This window comes from Neovison vison, chromosome 5, assembly GCF_020171115.1.
Source record: "Neovison vison isolate M4711 chromosome 5, ASM_NN_V1, whole genome shotgun sequence".
NCBI classification, from domain to species: Eukaryota; Metazoa; Chordata; class Mammalia; order Carnivora; family Mustelidae; genus Neogale; species Neogale vison.
The window spans coordinates 69,044,829-69,070,961 of record NC_058095.1 but is presented as its reverse complement, the minus strand read 5'-3'; the positions used below and the strand labels follow the sequence as shown (position 1 = coordinate 69,070,961).

The following is a 26,133-nucleotide window of genomic DNA, read 5'->3' as shown; positions in this document are numbered from 1 at the left end:
TGCCTTACTGTGTCCTGACTGGGCCCTATGGGACAGAGTCTGCTATTAGCCTCATTTGACAGAGGAGGAAACTGAGAGATGAAGGCACTTACCTAAGGCCACACTGCCTGTCAGAGACAGGGTGGGACCTACCCATGCTGGGCAGCCCCAGAGCCCCGGAATCTCGCCTCCCAGAGTCCCAGTGCAGCCCTGTGAAGTAGGCACTCTCGTGATCCCTGTTATACAGATACGGACACCAGGGCTCAGAGAAATAAAGTGACTTGCTCAGGGCCACATAGCTGGGGATGGAAGCCAGGCAGGTGACCTTGACCAATAATGTGCTCAAGTCCATGCCCTGGTTGACTGCACCAATGGGAAGGGCCCTCAGATCAGTGCTACCCTCTTGTCATGCCCTTCACAGAGAAGGGGCCCCTTGTACAGCCAGACAGGCCAGGCCTCAACAAAATCAGGCTAGGGAATTATGGAAAACCCGTGCCCACTCCCACGGCATCCCATAACCTCCGGCTTTCCCTGAGACCCCTGGGAACAGAACTGCCTAGAACCCTAAATCCTGACAAACAGACTGGCCACCTCTTTGGGCCTCAGTGTCCTCATTTGTAAGGGCCCAGCCCGCGAGGCGCCTCTGTGCATTGGTGTTACTTGCAAAGCCCAAGGTAGAGCACCTGCTTGAATCCAGATTGCACGAGCTTTGAAGTGGACCTGCTCTGGGTTCAGATTCCAGCTCTGTGACTCCCTGGCTGTGTGTCTTGGGCACCTGGCTGCCCGTCTCTGAGCCCTGGTTTCCCTACCTGTCTGCTGAGGATGTCAGTCCTGCCCCATGGGACTGGGGGGAACGAGGGCTGTCCAGGTGTTCCATGACTCATCTCTGACCTCAGCAAGCACTTGAGAGCCAACCAGCCCCTCATTTCCATTTCAACTCCAATGTCAGGGCACCTCTGAGCAACCCCGGCCAGTATCTCCCTGCTGGGGACCCTGAGAGGCCACACCAGACCTGCCAGGGACCTAACGACAGCAAGACTGTGGCCCAACTGGGGAGCAGCAGTCCCAGGCTGGCCGCAGAGGTCCAGGACCCAGAGAAGGCAGGCTTCGAGGGAGCCACACACAGGACAGTATGGGGTGCTGGACCAGCCCCAAGAGCCCGGCCCACACACCCTGCCTCACCTGAAGCCAGACTGCCCTGCACCCCTCTCCCTGGACCTGTCCACAGTCCCTGACTGAGCACCAGCCACGTTCAAACTGTAGCTCCAGCCCGCAGACATTTTGAGACTTGGGAAGCTAACTTTAGCACTCTGGACCCCAGTTTCTCCATCAGGGGTACTAAGAGGTGATTGCCGTGATGATAAATGAGTTTGTGAACACTCAGAACCATGCCTGGCATTAAGAAATATTCTCATCACTACCACTATGATTCACAGCAGCAGCATTTCTGTGCTGGGCACTGGGGTACGGAGGGAAGAGACCCACAGAGCCCAGCACCGACCACACTGTGTGTTCATGGGTTCTCTCCAGGCCTGCCAGCTCCAGGGGTCCTCAAGCACTTTCAGGTACCCTTTTTCTGTGGCCCCAACAGGGCCAGGAAAGAGTTTCTGCAAAGAAAATGATGGGACATTTCCTGACAGTTTATCTCTGGCCACACTGAACTCCCAGCTGGTCCCATCTCCATATACCTTTGTCCCGGCTATACCCCTAACCCCCAGTTGCCCACCACCTGGCTGACCTCTGGCTTCCCCTTCAGGCTCCCAGGCTGGGTTTGGGGTCTCCCTGGGTTTCTCTCTGAGACAGCTCTGACCATCCTCAGCCTCAGGCTGACCTTCTAGTCCCTGATCCATCTCCGGAACCACCCAGCATGGGGCCAGGAACAGAGGAATGGCTCAGGGTCTGCGTCCAGAACAACATGGATCTATAATGCGAGTTTGTGTTTATTGAGCATATACTATACACCAGACTTTGGCCCCAAGGACAACATTCTTTCATTTAAGCCACCTGAGTATCTTATGACACAGGTACTATTATTTTACAGAGGAGAAACTGAGGCTTGGGGCTTGGAGAACCCTGGAGACTCTGTGAGCCACAGCCCAGATCCAGACATCTATGGCCTTCTGAGGGCTGCTCTGTCAGCCAGAGCCCGACCCCGGGACTGGGGCTCACCATAGCACCCAGGGGCCCAGAAATTCCCTTCAACCTCCTTGAGCTTCACGTCCTTATCTGTAAATGGGGATGACCAAGGGAAGGCATCTTCCAGGATTATTGTGTGAGAGTGATGTGTCAGTACCCACAAAGCTCTGAGGCAGCAGAAGCTTCCAGTAAACCCCCTTTCCAGAGACCCAGGAGTCTGCACTTTCCCTCCACCTGGGGTGACAGGTGAGCCCAGAGAACCTGGGTGTTGGGGCGACGCAGGCACCACGGTACGGGGAGCAGTGGCAGAGGGATGATGGAGGTAATAAAAGACACGTGACTTAAAACCCCATCCCTGGCCTGGGAGTGGTCTCAGCCCCTCACCAGAGAGTAGGGGGCTGGGCCAGAGGGGCAGCAGTTACTGAGGGTCAGAGCCTGGGCAAGTGGAGGCCCAGCCCAGGTATGCTACCCATACCTGCCCACACTGCCCCCGATGCTGTCAGGTTATGCCCTCCTCACTGGTCACAGTGCACATCTCTCGCACCTGCTTAGAAAACTCAGCCGTGCGCCGCCCCCTCTCCAATGCCCACATGTACCTTCAGGCTTTCCACCTGTGTCTACAGTCCTTGTCTTTCTTTCCTGCCCCCAAACCGGCCCCATCACCTTGGGCCACAACCCATCGATACCGTCTGCCATTTGGACAGTCTGACTCTGTCTCCACACCTGGTCCCAGGCCCCAGAGTCTGAACTCACTGGCCTGGGCTCTGCCTCCTGAAGTCCCTGGGTTGTGGGGAGGGAAAGCAGAGAGGAGGGGAGGGGTCCACAAAACCCCCACTCCCAACAGTACCAGCATCCCCAGGCCAAGGGGAGCCAGGTGGCTGGGACCCCCTCCAAATCCAGCCTCCAGGCACAGCCCTAGTAGGGGGTCCCTGCCGGATCCTCAGTGCTGACAGGCTGATTAGGGGGTGGGCGATCAGCTGGGCCTCTGCCTCCTGCCTCAGCAGCTGCAGCCCGGGGGGGAGGCCGACAGAGGGGGCTTGTGTTGGGAGGTGGCCTCTCTCTCCCGCCAGCCTTCCCATGCCCACTCCCCTTCCCTGGGGAGCCCAGTCTGCCGGACGGGGCCGTGCTGGGCACACACATGTCCATGACCCCACGCGGACACAAGCAGAGTCCCAGGTGGGTGCCAGGCCCATGGGAACCCTTGGACACTAGACCCTGCTAGGACCTCTTGTGGGTAGCTTTTAATCCCCATTTTACACACAGGGAAACTGAGGTTCAGAAAAGCTCTGCAGCATGCCTGGAGTGTTTCCTGCAGAAGTTGCTGCGGCTCAGGAAAAGGGGATGGGAAGCAGCTTTGAGATGCCCCAGCACCCGCCACATGCCTGGCACTCCCCACAGATTGCCCTGGTTCACCTTAAGGACAGTCCGAGGAGGTGGAGACTGGGGTGCAGGCACCTGCTGCTCAGTGAGGAGCCCAGAGAGTGCAGACTGAGCCCTGAAGCAGTCCTTCCAGAAGGCAGAGTCGTGGCTGGCCCTCCCACCTGCCAGCCACCACCAGCCCCACTAGGAGGCATGGGGGGCATCCGCAGCCTGGGAGAGGCCAGGGAGGGGGCAGAGGGTCAGCAGAAGGCAGGAGTGTGGTTCTGGCCATGGAAGGTTGAAGGGGCCCACGGACACGCAGGGGAGATGCGCCCGGGCAGGCAGGAAGCTGAGACTGGAAGGGGGAAAGCAGGCCTGGACTAGAGACAAAACAGGGAGCTGGCTGAGGGGATGGCTGAGGCCATGTGTGGGAGGAGAGGGCACCCCAGCAAGCACAATTCGAAGCATTGGGATGGCTGTGGAGCCACACAGGCCTTCCTGTGGGGAGCGAGGTCCGTGTATCCAGACGGTGCTGATGGTGAGTGGGACGAACGCTGGAGGTGACCGTGGGGGACACAGGTGACATGGACTTGAGCTGTTTTCACTGCTCTCATAGGTATAAAGATCAGGGATGAAGCCCAAGAGGCGAAATTGGGGAAAGCAACTGGGGGGACATATCCCGTGAGGAGTTCTGTGCTTGCAGAGAGCGGGGAAATGAACAGGAGCTTGGGGAGGGGGCAGGGACAGTGTTTGCAATGTGGAAAGATTATATAACCTCAGAAGCTTAAACACAGGGTCGTCATCTGACCCAGCCCTTCCTCCCCTAGGTGTACACACAAGGGGACTGAAATCAGCGCTCACACAAAACACCTGTTCACAGCAGCGCAACTCACGACAGCCACAGGCAGAAACAGCCAAACGCTCATCAGCGGCTAAAGGACACAGGGACTGTGGACGTTCATCAGTAGCACATCACTCAGCCATTAAATGAATCAGGTATCGACCCCACAACGACGGGGCTGAACCTCAGAAACACTTCGCTAAGTGGAAGAAGCCTGACATGGAGACTTGTGCAATCCCATGTTTACAAACATCCAGAGTCAATAAACAGAAAGGCAGAAAGTAGATGCGAGGCCTCCAGGCCCGTGGGGTGGAGAGTGGGGCTCGCAGAGTGCAGAACGACTCCTCAACGGGCACGGGGCTTCCCCTCGCAATGGAAAAGTTTTGGAACAAGATGAGGGACTAGTTGCACAACACTGAGAACGTTCTAGATGCCACTGAACGGTTCGCTTTAAACAGTTCGTTTTCTGGGGCACCTGGTGGCTCAGTGGGTTAAAGCCTCTGCCTGGGTCCTGGGATCGAGCCCCACATCCGGCTCTCTGCTCAGCAGGGGGCCTGCTTCCTCTTCTCACTCTGCCTGCCCTCTGCCTACTTGTGATCTGTGTCTGTCAAATAAATAAGTAAAATTAAAAAAAAAATGTCCATTTTCCATCGTGTGAATTTTCCCTCAAAAAAAATAAAAATGGGGCGCCTGGGTGGCTCAGTGGGTTAAGCCGCTGCCTTCGGCTCAGGTCATGATCTCAGGGTCCTGGGATCGAGGCCCGCATCGGGCTCTCTGCTCAGCAGGGAGCCTGCTTCCTCCTCTCTCTCTGCCTGCCTCTCTGCCTGCTTGTGATCTCTCTCTGTCAAATAAATAAATAAAACCTTTAAAAAAAAATGTTTTTTGAGAAGTCACATGAAAGAGATTTGAACCCAACTCTAGCCTGACAGATGTACATCCAGGTGCTTGCATGCACTCCACAGGGCCACGGCCACAGACTGGGAGAGGGACGGAAAGAAACACCACCACAACCTTGCACGGCCCCCAGGCCCCTCCTCACTCTCCATCCAGGTCCCTGAACCCAGTAAGCACCTGCAGCCTTTGGCCTCTCTCGGAGCCCCCTTCCCTCAGATCTCCTCCTGGCTCCTCCTGCCTCCAGGAAGCTCTCTGATCATAGGTCCCCTTCCCTCTCGTATGTTCCACGGTCCATGCTCAGCTGCGCATTGACATTGGAGGGCAGGGATTCGGCATCCCAGACTGTTTTCCAAGACTTTTTTAGAGGTTTAGATTTGGGACAAAATTGAGGGGAAGGTACAGAGATTTCCCGTCTACCCCCTGTACCCACCCATGTATGGCCTCCCCGATATCAACATCACTCTCCAGGCTGGGACGTTTGTTACAATAGACAAACTTACACTGACAGCACAATCCTCCAAAGCGCACAGCCTCCCTTTGGGCTGACTCTTGCTGCTGTCTACGGGTTGGAACAGATGTGTCGTGACTGTGTCCAGCATTGTGGTAGCACACAGAACAGATTCGCTGGCCTAGAAATCCCCTGTGCCCTGCCTATTCCTCTCCCCTTCTCTACCCCGGTGAAGGCAACCACTTGCCTCTTCCAGAATGTTCTATGATTGGGACCATACAGCATGTGGTTTTTTCCAACTGGCTTCTTCCACTCAGTCACTGGCACTTAAAGATTCTCTATGTCTTTCCATGGCTTAAGAGCTCGTTTCTTTTTATTGCTGAATAATATCCCATTGTCCAGATGGGCCAGAGTTTAATTATCTATTCACCCACTGAAGCACATCTCAGTTGCTTCCAAGTTTTGGCAATCACGAATACAGCCACCACAGATATCTGCACATAGGTTTCTGTGTGGATGTAAGCCTTCCACTTTGGTGGGTAAAGACCAAGAAGTACGGTAATAGCATGTCTTGTTTTTAAGAAACCAGCAAACTCTTCCAAAGTTTTGTATTCACCCCAGAAATGAACAATCCTGTTTCTCCTCTTCCTCGCCTGCCTCTGCTGTGGTCAGTGCCCTGGATCAGGGGCCAGTCTCACCAGCATGTGGTAGCATCTCGTCGCTGTAGTTTGCATTTCCCTGATGACATATGACATGCGGTGTCTTCTCCTATGTTCATTTACCCTCCGTATGGCTTCTTTATTGAAGTGTCCATTCAGGTCTTTGGCCCATTTTTTAGTTAGGTTATTTGTTTACTATTGTTGAGTTCTAAGGCTTCTTTGTCTATTTTAAATAAGAGCCCTTTATCAAATGTGTCTTTTGCAAATATATTTTCCCAATCCATGGCTTGTCTTCTATTCTCTTGACCGTCTTTCCCAGAGCACAAGTTTTACTTGAATCAACTCCAGCTTGTCAATCATTTCTTTCATGGATCACATCATGGACAGTACATCCTAAAAGGTATCACCAGATCCAGAGTTATGTAGGTTTTCTCTTCTGTTACCTGCCAGGAGTTTAATAGTTTTGCATTTGCATTTAGATCTTTGGTCCAATTTGAGTGAATTTTTGTGAAGGCTGTAAGGTCTGTGTCTAGATTCATATTTTTTTGTTGTTTCTGGATGCCCAGTTGTCTCACAACCACTTATTAAAAATATCATCTTTGCTCCGTTGTATTGCTTTTGCTCCTTAGTCAGAGATAGGCTGACAATACTGACAGGGGCGGGAGGGTCTGTGTCTGGGTTCCCTATTCTGTTCCATTGACCCATTTGTCTACTCCTGAGTCAATACCACAGTCTCGATACTGTAGCTTTACAGCAAGTCCTAAAGCCACGCAGTGTCAGCCCTCCAATTGTTCTTCGATATTATGTTGCCCCATCCGGGTCTTTCACCTCTCCCGATAACTTTAATGCATTTGTTGATATCTGTAAATTAACTGGGTATTCTGATCGGGATGTCACTGATTCTACAGATCAGATGGGGGAGAACCAGGATCCTGACAATATTGAGACATGGACTATCTCTCCATTTATTTTGTTCTTGTTTGGTTTCCTTCACCAGAGTGTGGTAGTGTCCCTCTTAAAATCCTCTATATCTCTTTTTAGGCTTACACCTATGTACTCCATTCTGGGGAGGACTAAAATAAATGGTATGGGTTGCAGTTGTTGTAGCTTTTTATTTTTTTCTTCTTAGGTAGGCTCCACACCCAGCATGGAGTCCAGTGTGGGGCTTGAACTCACAGCCCTGAGATCAAGACCTGAACTGAGATCAACTCAGACAGTTAAGTGACTGAGCCACCCAGGCACCCCAATGGTGTTGTTTTTAATCTCAAATTTCACTTGGTTATTGCTGGTATAGAAGAAAGCAATTGACTTTTGTATATTTACCTTGTATCCTACAACGTTGTTAAAACTGCTTATTTCTTCTAGTTTTTTTTTTCTATTCTTTCAGATTTTCCAATAGACAATCATGTCATCTATGAACAAACAAGGTTTTATCTTTCTTCCCAATTTGTATATCTTTTATTTCCTTTTCTCACTGAATTGCATTTGCAAGGACTTCCAGTACGATGGTAACAAGGAGTGGTGACAGGGGACATCCTTGCTTTGTACCCGATCTTAGTGGGAAAACTTACAGTTTCTCATCGTTAAGTATGATGTTAGCTATAGTAGTAGCTAGTCTTTATCAAGTCAAGAAAGTTCCCCACTATTCCTAGTTTGCTGAGGGCTTTTCCCATGAATGGGTGTTGTCAGGGCTTTGTTTCATCCCCTGGAGTGTCCTGGTCCTTGGGGAAAGTGCCAGCCTATGGTGGGCGATTAATGACAGCCTTTGGAAGAAGCAGGTGCAGAGTGTAGGAAAGTGTCTAGCGGAGAGAGGGAGACTGACGACGGTAATGATCCTTTGTAGATGAGAGGAGTGGGGGGCCCAGTGGATGGAACATCCACAGGAGAGAGAAGAGGGCTCGCTGAGAGTCATGGGGGCCAGGACATGAGTAGCCATGGCTGGGGACCAGGGAGCGGGTAGAAGTTCTCTTCTTTGATTTTCTCAGTGAAAGAGGAGGCCACGCTGTCAGCTAAGGCTCTGGGACCTCGGAGTGGAAGGCGGGGTCCCAGAACTGAGGAGAAGGGTTCTGGAACAAAGAGTGCGGGGTTGGGTCTGGGCCCAGCAGCCCAAGCTCAGAAGCAGGATCTGGAGGGAGAGGGGCCCGTGAGGCTCATCAGCCGCCCAAGCAACAGTGGGCTGCGCTGGACTCAGGGCTTCCCGTCCTTGCAGTCTTTCTCCCTGTGTGTCTAGGAGGGTTCGCGTGTACCCAGGAGGCAGGTGGCACACAAAACCTCTCTGCACTCGCCCCTGCCTAGGGCCCCAGGGATGGCTCCGAAGGCCTCTCTAAAGTCTCCACTGGCTGGAAACTCGCCGTGGGTGATGCTGGTGCCACCGCAGTTCCCTGTGGGGCCGGGGGCTAGAGACCCTTCCTGGAGGGTGCCTGCTCCACGCTGCCACCCCCAGCATGCCCACCCTCTGCGGAAACGTCACTCAGGCCACATGGATGAATTTCACTTTAAATTCACAGTTAAATGAGCGAATGAGCGATCCACAACCCCCTTCCCCCGCACCAGGGGCAGAGCCACTGCCATCACAGCCTGGGGCAGCAGACAACGTTCATGGAGGTCTGCAGACAGCCTGATGCATCCACTGTCCACATGTATGGATGCACAAAATGCAGCAATGGGCAGGGGGCAGGGGTTCCAGGGCTATGGGGCTGGTAAACAGATGTAAGTCCCTTCTCTACCTAGGAAACGGATAAAGGGGAGGAAGCCCCATCCTGAGAGCTTTAGGCAAAACCTTGACCTAAATCTTTCCTCTGCATTAACCTCCCAACACGCAGTAGGTGCTCAAGCAATGATCTTTCTATTCTACTCTTGTGGGGGCAAACAACAAGGGACCAGCCCCATGTCCTGTGGCTGAGGTCACAGGGATGGAGAACAACAGGTCATTCAGTGTGGGTGTGAGTTCTGCCAGTCCCTCTTCCTCTTGGGGCCTCGATTTCTCCACTTGCAAAACGGGCAGAACTCTGGGAACCCTCCATCATCTAGAACTCTGAAATAGTTCTAATACTTGGCACACACAATCACAGTTTAAACGGGGTAGACTTAGCCCCATTTCTCAGAATAAGGGACTGAGGCTCAGAGAGGTGAAGCTGCTTGCCACGAGACACACAGCTAGCAGAGGGGGCCAGCCCCATTTGAATCCAGGCCAACCTGGCTCATGGCCAACAGAGCATTTCCCAGATCCTTGGCCCAGGGCATCTCTGCCCCTCAGGGGAGAACCCAGGAGGGGCTACAGGATCCCTAGAAGACTTCATGGCCTTGAAGAGAAACTGAGGCCCACTCATAGGACTTCTTAGTCTGGGTTCAAATGCTGTTTGACCATTTATGTCCCTCAGTGGCTCATCTCTCAAGCCCTGCTCCCCTGGCCTGGCCAGAACATTTTGAGAATTAAATGAGATAATGTTCGGGAAAGCACTGAGCACAACGCCTGGCACCAGAAGACACTGGGTAAACAGTCATCTCCATTATGATTTTTGGGTGCCAAGTCTCACCGAAAGGTCACGCCACTTCCTGAGAAATAAAGGCTCTGGTTGACACCACGGGCTGCTGCTTTCACCAGCAGGCCTGGCGCTTACCTGAAGCCCCTCAAATTCTTGACGGCCACGAGAAGCCAAGGGAGGGGGCAGAGGACACCCAGGCTCTGGAGGCCATGTGGCATCGGGCCAGGCACTGCAGCGGTTCTTCAGGGCCCGGGCCATCTCCACAGGGACGCCACTTGGTGGCCTTGGGAGGGGATGGAGGGGGCGGGGCGGTACAAAGGAAATGCAGCCCCCTTCCTCCGGCCATCTCCAGCTCTCAAGGGGTGGGGACAGAGACTGGGTTGTCAGAGCCAGGCCTCTCTGAGCCTCAATTCTGGCCTCTGTGAAATGAGGCAGCCGCCTCCTACCCCTGGGGTTTGCCCCAAAGAGCCGCAGGGATGAGAACGGGTTCCTGGCGCAGCGGGGGCACGCCACTTGACTCCCAGGGACTCCACCTGGGGAAATGAGGAAGGGCACGAATGTAACCTCTTTGCAGGAGACGACGGCACCCAGAAAAACTACAGGAAGGTGTGTTGATGTGAAAAGCTGCTCACCTGGCTCTAGAACAAGCCAAAGACAAATGAAGCCTCTGAGGGAGAAGCACCACTCTTCAGGGCCAGGACCGGCATGGTCTAGGTGGCAGGCGACATTGGTGGCCATGGGCCTGGGGAGGGGGGGAAAGGGGCGGGGCTGCAAGCTTAACTCTGCTGACACCTGGGGGCCCTGGGATGACCAGCTGGAGGGCCCAGCAGTGACAGCTCTCTAAGTCACAAAGGCACAGGCCCTCAGACCCCACAGGGCCATTTCTGGAACTTTTGGACAACCCCAGGCATGAGGATCCAAGTACCTGGGTTTCGCTCTGGCAGTGACAGCGCTGCTGTTGGGCAGAGACCGACAGGCATCAGAAAGAGGCAGGAGAACTAAATGGAAAGTCACCTCACGTGGGAAATGCCAGTTGGATTCATAACCATTTCACTGATCGATGTAGTAACAAAAGGTGTCATCTATGCACCCGCCCCGTCCCAGCGCGGCGTGTTTCCTCTCACTGCTCCTGATGGCCTCAGGGGAGGAAGGACCATTAATATCCCCACTTTGCAGGTGAGCAAACTGAGATGCAGAACAATCAAATAAAATCTGCCCAAGGACACACAGCTGGTGAGTGGCAGAGGCCAAGCATGTAACTCCAGTGCTCTAGGACTCCAAAATACACGACTAAAATAGAGTATTTTTCTGAAAAAGGAAAAAATCAAGATACAGGACAGTGTATCTTGGTTGATGAAGTAGACGATGAGTAGCAGGTTGAATGACAGCCCCCCACAAAGATATGTCCACCCAGAACCTGTGAACGTGACCTTCTTTAGACAACTTTTGCAAAAACAATTAAATTAAGGATCTAGAAATGAAACCATTCTAGATTAGGATGGGTTCTAAATCCAATGACAAGTGTCTTTAGATAAGAAGACAGGACAAGACCAGACCCAGACATGGATTGGAGGGATGTATATGTATAAGGCAAAGAACACCGAGGCTGGCTGGCAGCTACAGAAGCCAGGAGAGGCCTGGAAGAATTCTCCCTCAGAGCCTCGGGTAGGAAGCAACTCGGCCAACATCCTGATTTCAGACTTCCTGCCTCCAGAGTTGGGATATAATAAATCTGTGTCATTTTAAGCCACTCTGCTTGGAGTAATTTGCTACAGCAGCCACAGGATACCAACACAGGGTGCAATTTGCTCCCACTGTCCCAGTGTCTGTCTTCTTCTCTGGACCTGGCCGATTGTCCCCCACCGGACCACTGCCTTTGCACTCCTTCCACAACCCAGACACAACCTCAAGTGTATGGATTAATTCAACCCAGTTCCCCTAGTGTTCCCATTTCACAGATGAGGAAACTGAGACCATTGGCTCGGGTCACAGTTCCAGAGGACTCCAGCCACAGCCTGTCCTGCGACCACCAGGAAGGTCGCTGGGTCAGGACGGGGCCCAAAGCCTGGTCACCTGGCCCTGGAGCTTCAGGCCTAAAGCATCTGCTGCAGGATAAGGGCCAGGCCCCATGGGTGCCCGTGAGGTGGGGGCTGGCAGGGTCAGCAGGGGAAAGGAAGAGGGTGGCCAGGGTCTCCTCACTACACAGCCCCCAGGGAGAGGCAGGACCACACTGCAGCTTCCCCGCAGACTGCTGGGGGCACCCCCTCCAGTGGTCCTGAAGGCTCCCGGGGCCCAGTAGGTGGCCTGGCCGCCCCAGCCAGGCAGGTGCTGCCGACAGCTTGAAGCTCAGCAGGCCAAGAAAATGGGCATGGCTGTGCCTCCGGCCCGAATGGCAGAAGGTGGGGGAGCAGAGAGAGGGAGGAAGCTGCCCTGCCTGCCTTAACCACAGAGCCAAAGCCAAGAGGGGATGAGAAAGTGGATGCCCAGATGTGGGCACGGTATTCATGCCCATTCTGTAAGTGGAGAAACTGAGGCTTGGAGTAGGAGAGCAGCAGGAGGGACTCACACCTCTCTTGGACTTAGGCTAGCAGGTCCTCCCCACCAGGGGCCCTCAGTGGAAGAAGACTGGCGCTGTCTTTCAGATGCGGTTCAAACCAGGTTAGGGGAATGACAGGGCTGGCCAAGCAGGTGGTGGACACCTGAGACAGAGCAGCACAAGAATGAATCAGGGGAGCCCAATTCCCCGAACAGAGACCCTTCACCCCCCACACACCCCCTACTATGCAGACTGCAGCCAGCACCTTCCTTCCCCACACTGTTCAGACTGTCAAGTGACAGCTGGGTCAGCACAGTGGTCTCTAGGACCCCCAGCGGGAGGGACCTAGCCTGAATCCGGGAGTTTCCCTGCAGCCCAGTGACTTCCCGCAGGGGGCTGAGCAGGGGGCTGTGCCGGTGGGGAGCTCGGAAAGTTCAGATTCCCAGACTCCACCGCAGATCCTCCGCATCAGAAATTCTGGCTGGAGCCGAGGAGATCTGGATTCCCCCATGCTCCCAGAGAGTTCTGAGGAAGGAGGTACCCCATTGAGGATTCGGCACCTCTGCCAGGGCTAAGATGCACCAATTCTGCAATTCTAGGTTCTGTGTCTCAAAGAGGCTACAACTTCACAACTCAAAGAAGCTGTGACCTGTGCACTTGGGGGGCTCTGCGCATTCAAAGACTCCGCAGCTAAGACTCTATGATCTGGAGACTCTGTGACTCAGCCCTCAACCCAAGGCCCATCAAAGGAGAGAGGACGAAGTCCCTGGGTCTGGAGCGCTGGGGCAGCAGCAGGGACAGCAGGTATGGAATGATCCCATGGGGAAAAAAAAACCAGAAAGCAAGAAAGGAAGAAAGGAGAAAGGGAACTATAGATGTCGGCATGTTTATATAACTACCTTCACATGTTTGCGTAAGCACTCAGACAGTCCAGAAAGTTCTCTAATAATGGTCACTTCAAGAACATAAAGCTTTGGGGTGGGGTGAGGTGGAGACAGGGTTCGAGAAGGAGAAATGCGCCTGCCACCCTTCCACTGGCTTCATACTTTACCACGAGCATCGAACACTTGGGTAATTAAAAAGTATAACGATTAATGAGAAAAGAGGACAAAGTCTACGCTGCCTTCTCTGTTCGTTCCCTTGTTTCTTTTATCCGCTTCCACTCACCCGCACCTCAGCCGCCATCTGAGGCACGGGGCCCAGAGCCCCAGACTCACGCCCCAGCAAGGTACACAGAGCAGGAAGGACCCCCGAGACCCCCGCCCAGAGCCTGTGCACTCAGCCCCGACCAGAGGGACCCCTCGGAGAAAGGGAGGGTACCGACGCCAGGGGTGGGTCCTGAGGGTGGACTGAATGGGGGATTCCCAGGTCCTGCCCATACCCCTCCCTCACAAAGCCTCTGGGAAGTCCCACTCTGGAGCTCCCCACCTGCCCCCAGAGCCCCGCACCCTCAGGAGCCCCACGAGTACTTCCACCTTGGCCTTCCAAGGGACCCTGACAGCTCTCGGAGCCTTGCCAAATTCTAGGTCCATGCAGGGATGGGACCGGCTGCCCTCGGCCCTCTCCAGCGCTCGCCAGGCCCCCACAGGCCTGAGTGGAAGCCTTGCCTGGCCTTGGCCTGGAACCAGGAGCCCAGAGGCACAGGGTCGGGGGCAGGAGAGAGGCGGCTGCTACCACCCGGAACGCCAGCTGCTGGCAGTGATTTATTTTTGCTTTAAGTGCTGGAGAATTGCAGGGCTGGAGCCGCCAGCTCAGGGGGCTCAGGCTGCAGCTGGAAGGAGAGGGAGGTGGGCAGGAGGTGGGGGTTGCACAGCCCCTCCCGGACCTCTCTTGCCCTCAGCCTCTCAGCCTGTTTCTCCATCAGATGCGAGCACGCGTGCACACGCGCGCACATACACACACATGCACGCGCACGTGCACACACACACACACACAGAGCTCAGTACCTCCCCATCTCAGACGCTCTCCTAAGTAAGTCTCCAAACAGCTGCAAGGAGGCTTTGGGGGACAGAGATTCTGGACCACCACCCCCAACCTTGCTCCTAACGAGCTGTAGCACCTCCAGCTGGGGACTGTCCCTCTCTGGGCCTCAGCCTGCCTGCCCCCAAGGAACATCCCTGTTGCACCCTTTCCCTAGGTCACCCACTTGCAGGGCGGGGGCAGGTCAGAGGCTGGTGACAGTCACTCTGCTGCTCATTGGGACCCAATCCCTTTTCTGCCACAGAGGGTGGGCATCCGGGGGACAGTGCCCGCCCTGGGCACATCTGGCCCAACAGTCCAGTGGGTGCCTGGTGGAGCTAAGCAGCGCTGGCAGAGGCCCAGTCCCTCGGAATCTGTCTGCTCACCCACAGAAGGGGTGTAAACCCGAGCTTGGCAGAGGCCTGGGACGATCCAGGGAAATGGGAGGGGTTGTGCTTTGCCAACTAGAACGCTTGTAGGTTCTTCTTACAACTGGAAGCTGCTAAAGTTGATCGTGGCAAATCTTGAAACACACACACACACACACACACATTTTAAACCTAGATGTCTTGCTCAAAAACAGAGACAGGGCAAAGGAGGTAGGACACACCGACACAAGAAATGAATGGCCAACGGGCATGTGAACATGCTTAATTGGGCAAGAAATGGAGACACCGTCCCCTTGGCCGCCCCCAGCCCCCACAGGAGGCTGCCACATATCCTATGGAAGGAAGGCACAGAGAGGCACAAACGAGAAGAGAAGCACTGGACCCCATGGCCCCGATTTTCTGCACCTCCGTTTGCTGAACTCTGCAATGGGAATGGCTTCTGGCCCCCACGGAGTTGGGGTGGGAGCCCTCCTAAGCTAGAAGTGAGCCAGCGGCCTGGGACATGGCAAGGGTCAGAGCTCAAAGCAGGTAAGGTCAGACATAAAGAGCTCAATGCAGAGTTGGGGCCTGAAATACCTGCCAACTGCCTCCCCCTCACATAGATGGCAGGCCAAGGGTTCAGAGAGGTCTGAAAGCTGGCTTTGCTCCCTACAAGCCCCACAATTCTGGGCCAGTGATGTCACCTCCCCGAGGCTCGGTCTTCTTATCTGCAGAGTGGGACAATAACTGCAGCTACCGCTGCTATGAGCACCCTCGGTGTATCAGGCACTGGGCATGGCTGAACGGACGCATTCACTCCACACATGTTTGCTGAGCCTCTCTTGCTCACTGAATGCTGCTGGAGGCACTGGGGACACGATTGTCACAAACTGAACCCAAAACTTTGCACTTCAAGGGCTTGCCTCCCAGTAGGGGAGACAGGCAATACGCAAGACAAGCAAGTGAAACATGTGGCAGGTCGCATTAAATTCTACAGTGGAAAAAAGCAGGAGAGGGAAGGTGGGTAAAAGGAGGCCATGGTGTTATCCAGGAGAGGCCTCATGGAGGAGGTGGCATTTGGACAAGACCTGAAGGTGGTGAGGGAGGAGGCTGTGTGGAGATGTGGGGAAGAGTGTTTCCAACAGAGGGAGTGGCAAGTGCGAAGGCCCTGAGGCAGGAGCAAGCTTCGTGTGTTGGAGGTGCAGCAAGGAGAAAGGCAGGGTAGCCTGAGGAGAGGAAGGCAGTGGTGGGAAGAGAGGGGAGTAGAGAGGATGGTGCAGGGCCCTGGAGCCACAGTGAGGAGTGTGGCTTTCATTCTGAGCTGGTGTGGGGTGGGAAAGGACCACAGGAGGTTCCTGAGCCTGAGGCGGAAACCAAAGCCCCCAGAAGGTATCAAGTTCACAACAGGTGTTCAGGCAGCCATAGCCACTCTGAAGGCTTGATTTTGTCGTTCTCCAGCTCCTCTCCAAGCCTGAGTCCTCGAAAGAGCTCCAGACCATGGGTGAGGGATGGAGGGGGAGCTGATTGAGGGTAATGGGTCCCTGGCAGGAGCCAGGAGGCTGCTCCCACGGACTCTAGGGCAGTATCAATGCTGGGCCAGGGTGGACTGGCTCCCCGGGATCTCGGAGGAAGGGGCTCCTGCTCCTATTTGGCTGGGCAAATGGTACTCCGTATGGTATTCCAGGGCTGAAGGCCAATGAGGGGGGCTGGCCTAGGGGTCCCCCAGGGCCCCTTGACCTCACACTGCCTCCACAGCTGCCACTTCAGCAGCTGGGCAGGAAGACCTGAGCTGTAGCCCATCAGTGGGGGAGGGAGGAGGGGTATCCTGTAGAAGCAAGAGTCCTGTGTCTGAGGCCCTCTCCTGCTGCAGCCCTTCCTGGGCCTCAGTGTCCCCACATGTCCAAGGAAAGGCTGCCCTGGAATGACAGATGTTGAAGGCTCTGGCACCACCATGTCCACATTCTCCCCCTTCGTGGAGTTCCCTTTCCACACCCTGATTTCCACTCAGAACCCCCTCCACCGTGAAGCTCTGTTTCTACTCTCCCCTCCCAGGTGTTCTCAGGAGCCTCCCCAGCTGAGGCTTTGATCCCACTTCACAGATGAGCAACCGCAAGCTAAGAGAAGTGACTCAGCCACAGTCACACCACAGGCTTCACTAACCTTGGCTGTCTGCCCCAAAGCCTCCTCCCCAACAGTGAGTTTCTTGAGGGAAGGGGCCAGGTCTCCCTCTCTTTGGTTGGATTATAGATCATCTCCACCAATTTATTAAGCACCTTCTGTATGCCACACTCTGCAGTGGGGTCCCAGCTGAGGCTGCCCGGGGCTCCAGTCCTAGAACCCACAGCCCACCACAGGCCCCGGCACCACAGCCACAGCAAGGAGAGAGTTCCCATGAAGGCCTCTAGGTCCAGAGAAAGCAGCACAGACACAGGCCCCCTGAGCACTGCCTGAGCACCTACTGCAAGCCCAGGCCTTCACTAGGCCCCAGGGAGGTGGCGGGAGACATCCCAGGGCACCAGGCGGGTGTCTGTGGAGGGGGGAAGGCACAGCTCTGTCTTGGGGGGTGGGGCAGGGGGAATGCCAGGGCTCAGGATCTGAGGGACACAGGTTCCAGTCCCTCCCGGTGCCTCCCTGGGCCTCACGTCTCCCGTCTGTACAATGGAGCCAAGGACACCTCTGCACTGGCAGGCCATTAGGAAATTACATCAGGTGGCAGAGTGCTGGGCCCTGAGCCAGCGCCCAGTGAGGGCTCCAGACCCGCCTGCGGCCCCAGCTCCTCTGGAAAATCCGCCTGCCTTGGCCCAGCCCCCCCACCCCACCCCCAAGTCTCCTCTGAAGCCTCCAACCTCCCTGCCCTGCCCGCGGCCCAGTTTCCAGCCGGCTATCTTGCTTTCATCTTCGGCCTTTGCTGTCTTCCTCTCACGCAGCCAATTCCCCTGGCACAGCTGGCCTCGGGGACGGAGCCCACACCCACCACACCTTCGAGTGGCTGGCCCGGCCTCCACCTCTCCTGCCACCCCTGAGCTGCCTCCCTCCCGGCCTCGTGCAGCCTATGGTGGGGCTCGGGCTGCAGGCCCTAGGGGAGGGGCAGGTGTGCCTGTGTGTCACTCCCAGCGAAGCCCTGGCGGGCGCCCAGCCACACACACCAGGTGCACCTGTCAGCAGGCCGCTCCAGCCCCGAGCCAGGCCTGGGAGCAGCGAGACGAAAAGTGGGCATCAGGTGGGCTCTGAGGGGGCCCCAGCAGCCTGCAGCCTGGGGCTGGGCAAGGGCCACAGAGGCTGCCAGGAGTGACGACGCAGTTGCTTCTGCCCCAGACGTGCGCCAAGGCCTCCGGGTGCCATGCCTGGTGCTGCCAACTGTGGCCCAGGGCACCAGAGGGCTGGCCGGGCCTGAGGAGAGCACCCGCAGGCAGAGTCCGGCCCAGCACTGCAGAACTGCAGGGCACTGCTGTCGCTGCTACTGTTACTCCTCTCCTCACTGCTGTCCCCACTATTTCCCTGCCACAGGGCCACCAACGCTACCCTTTTCGGCCTCGGGCAGACACCATGGCTCTGGGACAATAGGCCTGAGAGGGGCAGCTGCCTGGCTTGGGAAGAGCGAGATGGAGGGTTCTGCTCAAACTCCTGACTAGCTGTGTGTCTTTGGGCAAGACCCTGTGCCTCTCTGGGCATATCTTTCTCCCAGCACAGCACAGCTCATGGAACATCCTTCCGCCACGTGCCGACCCATACCACATCTCCCTCCTGAGCAATCTGGAAGCCCTAGGGCAGTCTGATGTGGCAGGTGGGCTTGATGGCGAGGGGCTCCAGACAGGCCAATCAAATCAGAGTAGTGCCAACCCCTAGAATTTACAGAGTACCCCCTCTTTAGCGGTGCACCCACAGAGAACAGGGGTCTTTCCTCTTGTCTGGCCCGCCGGAGTCCCTGTGCTGGCCTCCGGCAGTGCTCACGCAAGTACCTCCCCTTAGCACCCCACTCTCTCTAATGAGTCTTGACCCCACTGAAGGGAGCCCTTCCAAGGTCCCCTTCTCAGAGCTGCCAATATCCAGTCCCCCGGCTGGATGAAAGGGACCATCAGACAGCTGAGGGCAGACTTCTCTGAGGATTCTCCTCGGGGTCCCAGTGCAAGGAGGGAGGTGATTTTCTCTGAACAGAGGACAGTGCATTCCACATAAGAAAGACCATAAGCCTCCAGTGGGCCTAGGGCTGGGACCTCCTCCCTGGCCATCTCCGGTCCTCTGGCAGCTGCCCAGGAAGGAGGCCCCATGAGGGACCACAAAGGAGCAACCTAGCACAAAGTGAGCCTGGGCTCCCGGGGAGGTAGCAGGATGGACTTTTCTTTGGCATCTAAGGGAGGAGTAAGGGGTAGGCCGGAGGCTAACGCCTTCTGGGTTCTACCTTCGAGGAGGCGGCTGCTGATTTCAGCGGCGGCATGTGGGTGCCTCCACGATCCTGGGAGACAGAGCCTGTGAACCTGGGTTCCGGGAGGTGGATATGGGGGGCAGGAGGTCCCCAGCACTTTATCCCAGGGCTCCAGTTTGAGCACTGGGAGCAAAGGATAAAGTAGAAACAGTCACAGGCAGTGCAGCACTCCTAGATGGGTACACCCCCTAGGAAATGAATAACATGGTGGCCCCGAGTCCCAGCAACTCCAGACTGTGAGGAGGCAAGAACCTCCCAGAACAGAAGACCACCTCCAAAGAAACACTTTTCTGTGACCTCCCATTCCAAACACAGGTTTTAAAATATTCATATGACCAGGGCACACTTGCTCAGAATAGGCAGCACAGACATACACAGGGGCCTCAACTCCCATGTGAAGCTTCACCACCCCCTCCCAGCAGCCCCCCCCCAGGGGTCGCTCCACTGAGTCCCCACTTTCCCTATCCCGCTTCCCCATTGGGCATCCACAGCAGAGGTGAGCATGTAGGGGCAACTCCTGCCCTGAAACCCTGGGGGCTTCTCAGCTAAAGGGTCATCCCCTCTGCGATGGAGGCTGACTTCTAAAAGCAAAAAGGTGCGGCTTGAGTTGCCGCCTCGCTGGCTAGCGGAAAACACCATTTCCAGAATATTTTTACTCCATTAGAGCACAGGAGGTGGGAAAGAGAAATGACTCCAAGGACCCGGAGATCTGGGGCCTGGGGGCATTTTCAGGGCCACTGGTAGACTGAGTCCCCCTCTACGTCCCCCATCCAATCCCGGGGTCTCGGGGAAGGTCACGCGTAGGACTGATGCCGCGCGCGAAAGTGCCTCCCCACGCTCCCTCCCGAGCCCCCATGTGCTAGACAGCCAGAGGGGTACCGAGGGTGCCTCAAAGTTTCCCGGAGCGCCCCCAGGACGAAGGTTAGCAAGGAGCAAAGTTCCCTGGTGGCAGTAGCCGGAGACATGGCAGGGGAAGAAAAGCTCGCAGTCAGCATTTCCTCCGATGGCTCACCAAGGGAGGAAAAAAAAAAAAAAAAAAAAAAAAAAAAAAAAAAACAGAAAACGAGAGGAAGAAAAAATCCCTCCCGCCCCACCTTCCCTGTTGCAGCACCACCTCGTGCTCGCTCCGGGGCCGGGGAGAGGCCTTCGGGGAGCTGGAGTCGGGCCCTCGGGGGGCCGGGCGCAGGGCGGCCGCGCACTTACCTCGGTCAGTGCCCCGGGCGCGGCGCGCTCAGCGTCCTCCGAGCTCCGGGCGGCCGTTCCTGGCCCCGGCCGCCACCGCGCTGGCTGCATCGCCGCCGCCGCCTCAGGGCAGCCCCCGGGGGCGCTCCATCCCGAGGGGCGCGTGGGTCTGGGGCGCCGATCTGCCCAGTTCAGCCACCGGTCGGGGGCGCGCGCCTGGACGGCGCCCCCGGCCGCGGGGCGCTCGCTCTGGCCGGCGCGGCTGGCGTCCGTCCCTCCGTCCGGCTGTGAGCGCGGCCGGCCCACCCCCTCCCCCGCCGGCTGTTATCTGATCCCGGGCAGGGCCGGGCGCGCTCTCCTCTACGCCCCGGCGCCCCGCGCCTCCCCGCCCGCTCCGGCCGCGCCAGCCCCTCGCCCCCGGCTACCGTTCCCAGGGAGGCGGCGGCAGCGGCAAGGCCCGGGGAAGGCGGGGAGAGAGGAATGGAGGGCGAGGAGGCGGCTGGAGGCAGAGGCTCGGCGCGCACCCAGCTCCGCGCCCCGCTGCCACCAGAACCCAGCTCGGCAACTCCTCTAACTCTCCGCCGAGAGCACGCCCGCCCCGCGCCGCGCCGCCGCTGCCCCCGCCCACCCCGGCCCGAGCCTGGCCCAGAGCGCCCCCAGCCCCGGGCGGCCCCCCGCACACACACCGCCAGCCACTTGCGCAATGGGGCGCGCGCGCGCACACACAGACACACACACACAGAGGCATGTCCTCCAGGGACACGCGCACACACAGGTGCATGGACAGCGCACACACAGGCAAGGGAATCTTGCACACACGCGTGCACACAGCCGGGTACACACGCTCAGGCGTCGGCATACAAGCAGGCAAGATGCACGCCCGGACAGGTATGACGGCTGCAGGTGCACAGGTGCACACACACTCATACGTGTGCGCACAGGGTGGTATTTGCACGTGTGCCTATGTGCACACAGATCCTGGCTTGTACATCATTCCCATGGCATCCTTTCTCTCTGCACACCAGGCATGCACACTCGTATACATACATCCTTTCCCCCTCTTTAATAGCATCTCTCTCCTCCCCATCTTGTGCTCTGTTTGGCTTCTCCCATCTCCTGCTTTCTCCTCAGTGCTCCTCCCCCCTACACTCTCTCTCTCTCTCTCTCTCTCCCTGTCTCTCTCTCTCTCTTTCTCTCTGCTGACTTGACCCCCGTGTGACCCTCTTCTCTTGCCACCCCTGCAAGGCTCAGGCTTTCTTCCTAGCCTGTCCCCACTCGCCCTACCCTCCCAGCCTCCTGGGGCCTATTGTCTGGGCCTCAGATCTCTCAACCTCCCGCCAGGCCCAGGCCTTTCATCCTGGCAGACAAACCTGCCCGGCTGGGCCTTGGCCCAGGAAGACCCCATTTTATCACCAGTCTGACCCTTTGCTCAGCCTTGGGGCCACAGAATTGGGCCAAGGAGGCAGGTCTGTGCCCGGAGCACAGGCCTCAAAGGGCTCCCTGGCCCCCTTGGCTTCCAGCTTCCCCTTTAATGTGAAATATAATTATGTGTCTGCACAGCAGGGAGACTGGCTGCAGGGTTCTAACCGAGGAGGATGGCTCTCTGGCCACCGCCCAGATTGCTGGCTGCTCAGACAGGGCGGTCCGCAGGCCCTACCAGCCCCAGGCGCATAGCCCCAGGCGCACAGCCCCAAGCTCCCAGTACCTGGCAGCTCGTAGGTGGCCTAAGCCACCCAGAGAACCCACCGACCTTAGGCTGTCCAGGCTTGTACTGAGAAGCTGTGGAGGCAGATCACTGCCCCACGCCCCCCCCACCCAGGCCTTCCTCTCTGGGTCATGTCGCCAACTGCGGGTAGTGGCAATGCCTTACCTCACGGAGCTACAGCGAGGGTTACACTCCCGGTGCGGCTCCTGGCTGGGTTCGACAGCTGACATACCCTGCGAAGTCGAGCTGTATGAGGCTCCAAGCTGAGGACCCAGCTTGAATGATTTCGCTGTCACTACAAGAGGGGGTGCAGACGCCCAATGGCCCTATTTTGCAGGTGAAGGAGCTGAGGCACAGAGAGGTTCCTTGTCTGTCACAGAGCTGTTGAAGGTGGAGCCAGGACTCAGAGCCACACTTGTCCCCAGAACGAGAGCCGCTGTCCCCTCGCCTAGACGGCTGCTCTGGGCTGCAGCGGAGAGAAGGGCCATCCAGGAGATCCCAGCCCAACGCCCCACTCAGCCTTCCCTTGGACACAATGTCCTGGTTCTCGCGTCCTCCTTGGAGATCAGCCTCCCAGAGGACCAAAAGCACTCAGGAAACTTCTCCTTCTCCCTTGAAATGACCCAGGAGGGAAGTGATTCAGCTCCCGCACTGTCCCCTGTTGAGTTTCTTAGAGGAGAGAGGCCAGAGTTCCACCCCAGGAAGAATAGGCCCAAAGGCACTGCTCCCATGAGACTCTGCCGTAGGGTCCCCAGAGGAGCCGGGATGCCCCTCAGCTGGGAGAAAGTTCCAGCAAAAGGTCTTGGCTAGGGAATGGACAGGAACACCTTGGGGTTCCTCCGTGTATAGGATTCTGACAGTTCCTGAGACAAGGGTTACCACCAGAGCACCCCTAGGCAGAGTCGCCACTGAGAGAGTCACCAGGCGGGGGCTTGCCCCTGGACCCCAAGCCTCCCCCAGAGCCATTATTAGACCCATTGCACAGAGACAGCTAGTGTCTTTTGCCCAGGCTCATCTAGGACAGAATGTCCGGCAAAGGCGAAAGCCTGACTCCCCAGGCCATTGCTTTTAGGGTCCATATCCGAACCCCCCTACTTGTCGGAATTCAAGTCAGTTCTAAATCATATTCTAGAAGCAGCTGGTACACACCCCAAAACTCGGGCTTTTCCTGGGCCACGTGGGGCCCAGGCCTCCCTACCGTGCACACGACCATGACCAAAAGCAGGGACTGAGCCACAAAGGAACAGGGGCACATGGCGGGGTGTCTCTCAGGCCAGCTCACACACCTGTCCCAGAGCTTCCTTGGCTGTGAGCAGAGTGGTTCCTGGCCCCACTAGGGCACTGCCCATAGCTAGGGCAGTGTGTTTGGGGGGTCGGTGTGGATCACACTGTGCCTCCCTCTGGCATTAAAGGGGGCCCAGCAGGGCTGTGCACAGGCACCATGGACACCTCCCTTGCTGAGGTCTCTGTAAAATAACCCCCTTTCATGTGACCGTGAGGGAAGCCAATGAGGTGAATGGGAGATGGGCAGCCTGCACACAACAGGAGTTCCAGGAACATGGGTAACACCCTTTGACCACGCCCCGCTTTGCCCTGATCTGAAATTCTCTCTTCCTGGCGGGTGGAGCAGTCCCTCGCAGCCTTGGACGTGCCACATAGTAGTCGTTCCAGAAAAATTTGCTCATCTGGGCATCCTAGGAGCCACAGACCAGAGGGTCCTGGGACCTCTCACTGCAACCCCTGAAAAGGGAGAGGCCAAAAGAGCCCCTTGGCCCACCTGGAGTCACTCCCTCATTTGAGAAAAGTGAGGCCCACAGAGGCAAGGTTGAATCCAATGCCACAAAGCCACAGGAGGGGGTGGTGGGAACAGGAAGCAGCCCACCAGCTGGGGTTTACTGGTCCAAGGGGGCAGCAGGCTCAGAGCTGCCAGCTCTTGTAATAGTCACGTCCCAATCTAACAATGCCAATGCATTTGTGTCAGGCATAAATTTCACATTGAGTGAGATGTGAAAACCAGACTGTCCCTCACCAGTGCAGCTGCACCAGTGCTCCCCAGAATCCTCCTAGCATCTCTGCCTCCTGAGGGTTGCCTCTCCCCAGAAGCCTGCCGGCTTCCTTCTGCCCCACCTAGACCTTGGACCAGCCCCAACCTCCAAATCAGGAGACCCTTGAAACATAACAGAACTCACCACATGCCCAACTGAACCTCCCCCAGCAGAGCAGGTGTGAGGACCAAAGTCCCAGCGGCCCAGGACCTGCCGCCACGCCTCACCCACACCCCTCAGCCTCCCTGTTCCCGACACACCTGCCAGCCATCCAAGCTCTGGGATGCCACCAGCTTGATACTGGCGCTGGGCTCCCTCCCCAAACTGCTCTTCCTTTGGGAGCAGCTCAGGCAGCACCTCCTGGAGAGGCCCACCAGAGTTCCTCACCTCCTCTTTACCACCACCCCTCATTTTACCTTCTTCCTATCTGGCCGCTCTCTGAGACATCTTATTTACTGCTGGTCTCCTCCGGGGTTTATCGGTTCATGAGGGCAGGGACAATGTCTGCCTGGTTGTTCACAGCCCAGGGCCTGGCACAGAGTGGGTGTGCAGCAAATGTCGGCAAAATAAGAATGAATGGACACAGGATGGAGAGACCCAGATGAACACAGGATGGCTTTCAGCAGAAGCGTTGCCTCTGCCTCCAGGCAGGTGGCCAGGGTCCTGGGACCTCTCACTGCAACCCCTGAAAAGGGAGAGAGAATAGAGCCTACCATATCCAGGATTTGCATTTCCTGTGGTTTCACAAGGCCCCCCTCTCCTTCCCCCACTTGCCCCTCCTCCACCACCACTCAGGCAGTGACAGCAGAGCAGAGCCAGGACCTGGGAGTCCTGCCTTCAGCCTAGGCTCTTCCCGCAGTGCCATTTCGCCCTAAGACATCACCGTGATAATAACAATAATGGTGACAGTGGCTGCCCCCGTTTATACTCTTGGCCTGAGCCATGCTGTGGGTTAAATGCCCACGTGCATGGACTTACTATGAAGGACCATGTCATTATTACCCCATCGGTGGGCAGTTAGATGCACCCACTCCCAGCTGATAGATGTAGAGATGACGCCCAGACAGGTCCCAGGAAGGGGCTGCGTGGGGTGGTTGTGAGCTGCTAGGTGGAGGCCTGCTGGCCAAGGCTGGTGGCCCTTTGTCAGGGCCTGGGGAGGGGTGATGCTGCCTGCCAGAGAGGTCAAGGAAGTGACTCCCCTATGCCCTCGCAGTCCCCAGGCATCCGCAGGCCCCAGGCTGACCCCGCAGCATTGATTGGAGGAAAGCAGAACTTCAGGAACGGATGGCGGCCCTGGAAACAGGACACTGAGTCCCTCCCGGCCGTCAGGAAGCAGGCATCGATCCACTCGGCCTGACTTATTCCCCTCCTGCCTGCACAGGCTCTGACACTCACCCTAGCCCCCCGGGCTCCTCCTCCGGGCCTCCCACAGAGCTGCAGCTGTCAGGAGGACGAGCTAATGAAGGCCAGGGGGGAGCACCTGGGACTCTGGGCCACGCTCATCCCGCAACTTCCTGGCATCAGGCAGTTTGCGTTCTGGAGACGAGACTCTAGAGGCATCAGCGGTCCACGTCCTCCCACGGCTTGGGCCCCTCTTCTGGGAACCGTTCCCTTCGGGGACCTACCCACCCACCCACGCACCCACCCATGGCCCATACTCTCTACCACGTGCTTCTCGGAAGCTGAGACCATCCCCGCAGCCCAAGGTGAGCCAGTGACCCAGCCCTGGCTGGGAGCTGTACTGTGATTGGTTGAGGACAGACATGTGATCGAAGTCAACTGATGAGAACTGGCCCTAGGACTTTGGCTGGATCAGCTGGAGAAGGAGCTCCAGTTCCCAGGAGAGGAGACCCGCCGGGAGGAAGGCAGAGCTGAGACATCAAGAGAAGAGATTCCAGACATGCTTCTTTGGGGCCTTTAGATCCACCCCTGGACTTCTGAGTTCTCTGTTTTTCCTGAAATAATCCCTTTCCAACTTGAGAGATTTTTGAGATGGATTCTGATACTCTGCTCCGTGGCCTCAAGGGGCTGCTGGTGGAGGTGGTGGCTTGAAAGAGCAGCAAGGCCTCCAAAGTGTCTCTCAAACCTTCCGATCCTCTTTCCTCCTCTCTAAT

General features: G+C 56.8%; 1 protein-coding gene across 2 annotated transcripts in view; it reads right to left on the bottom strand.

The window, feature by feature from the left end:
• Positions 1-20,524, bottom strand: part of KCNJ12 (potassium inwardly rectifying channel subfamily J member 12) — a 39,773-nt gene extending 19,249 nt beyond the window's left edge. For both annotated transcript variants that reach the window (XM_044249257.1, XM_044249258.1), the window contains exon 1: positions 20,291-20,524. The gene's annotated coding sequence lies outside the window, so the exon portion shown is untranslated. The remainder of the gene's footprint in view (positions 1-20,290) is intronic.
• Between the last annotated feature and the right edge of the window lie 5,609 nt (positions 20,525-26,133).